This window comes from Haliotis rufescens, unplaced genomic scaffold, assembly GCF_023055435.1.
Source record: "Haliotis rufescens isolate VD_foot unplaced genomic scaffold, xgHalRufe1.0.p SCAF_6, whole genome shotgun sequence".
In the NCBI taxonomy this organism is placed as follows: domain Eukaryota; kingdom Metazoa; phylum Mollusca; class Gastropoda; order Lepetellida; family Haliotidae; genus Haliotis; species Haliotis rufescens.
The window spans coordinates 37,116,622-37,118,731 of NW_025964334.1; positions in this window are offsets into that span (position 1 = coordinate 37,116,622).

Sequence of the window (2,110 nt, forward strand, 5' to 3'; positions counted from 1 at the left end):
TAGCTGGATAGCTTCTACAACGATGTTTGATTGGTTGATCCCCTGAACTTACCCTTGAACATGTCCAACCCATTTTCCAGATATTTCGCAGCATAGCGACGACCAACCACTAAGTCTTATCCACGATTCCAGCCGGTCAGATCGCAAAGGGATAATCGAATCTTGTCCAATTTAAGGATGTCTTGCTTGACATCTTCGAAGTTCAACATTGTCAAAATGGTGGTGCATAAAAAAACTTTATGCCAGTTTGACAAGGATAATGAGACATGTACTTTCAGGAAAATGGTTGCATTACAAAATACTGAAAAACTCAGATGAGTAGTAAACTTCATTTTCATGTAATTTAGGTTTTTCCTCCCATGCTTGCCGTGAAAGGCGACAATGCTTGTCGTAAAAGGCGACTAACGGGATCGGGCTGTCAGGCTCACTGACTTGGTTGATGCATGTCATCGTATCCCAATTGCGTGGATCGATGCTCATAATGTCAGTCACTGGATTGTCTAGTCCAGACTCGATTATTTACAGACCGCCGTCATATAGCTGGAATATTTACTGAGTACCGCGTTAAACAACAACCAAAATTAACAGTATCTAATAACAGATGGTACTTCGATGACAGCTGGTATATTTTCTTCGATTCTGTTATTGTTGGTATTATCCAACATTTGATTTTATAAGGCTTTAAATGTTTTACTGTTATCCGCTTTCCACAACCAGGGTCGTTCTGATGATTTCGGTAGGATTTTCAAATCCATTTATGCACTAATATAGCAACGTGCATGCACGCGCGCGCGCGTGTCTGCTGCCGATTTAAAGTGCTAGCCCAGTGAGATATATACCATGCCGCAGTTTATTTAACATGAATACCCCACTCAGACACAGTATACTGACTCCGAGCCGACCAGGCCTTGTTTTAGCCCCGTAATGCCGAGCGCCAGACAGTTTTAGTAAGACGCGGCCGGGGATCGAACCCCGAACCTTCCGCTCTCCTGGCAGACGCTCTACCACTAGACCACGGAGGCGGTCCGGCAAATATCTGTGGAAACTAATTGAATGAACCACGTAAAATCAGTGATCACAGTGATGTCACTCGCGAAAAGGGTAAGCATGTCCTGAGCTATCGGTAGCACCCGCCATTCATGCAATTGCATAAAAAAAAGTAAATATTTATTGCCTGGCGCGTCGTCAGCCTGTAAACAGATATTCAAGTGATCGAAGAACCAGAAAATTCAGTGACACGAGAGTACCATTACTGATTTTGTTGAAACAAATGAAAACGGTATGTTAAGTTTGACTTACGTCAGCAGTGTACAAGTGCAGAGATCTTGCTCCTTATAAGTAAAGAAAAAGGTTAAGAAATATATTCGTTTTTCAAACACCTTTGGGCACAATTTTAAAGTCGGCGCAAACATTTCTTTTGTAGTTGACTAAGCATAGATAGATGCGGCTGAGCTTATGATGGAACTCGGGGTCTTCAGTCCACCTGCTGAAACATCGACCCAGTTCAAGTAAATATAAATTGTAAATGCACGAGAATAACCCGCTTAGATATTCTGCCGAAACAGTTTCCACTTAAAGCGAAGTACAAGTCGCATGTTTGCCGTAAAAGGCGACTACGCTTGTCGTAAAAGGCGACTAACGGGATCGGGTTGTCAGGCTCACTGACTTGGTTGATGCATGTCATCGATCCCAATTGCGTGGATCAATGCTTATGATATCAATCACTGGATTGTCTGGTTCAGACTCGATTATGTACAGACCGCCGTCATATAGCTGGAATATTCCTGAGTGCGGCGTTAAACAACAAACCAACCAGACAACTGTGGAAAAAATATGAATGGGTATTAAGTATATTGTTTATATACTAAGGGCATAAAGAAATCAGAATACACGCCGAAATGAACATTGAGGTGAGACGTCCGTGTGTGTCTGTGTGGTACGTGCGTGCGTGCGTGCGTGCGTGTATGAACTCGTCCGGACTTATGCTGGTTTTATCGTGCTAACACACTTGGATACATCACACAATATACTGACTCCGATTTTATTACCTATTTTATCCCCTAAAAGTCGAGCGCCAGGCAGGGTGACAAGTTTCATCATATAATGTCTT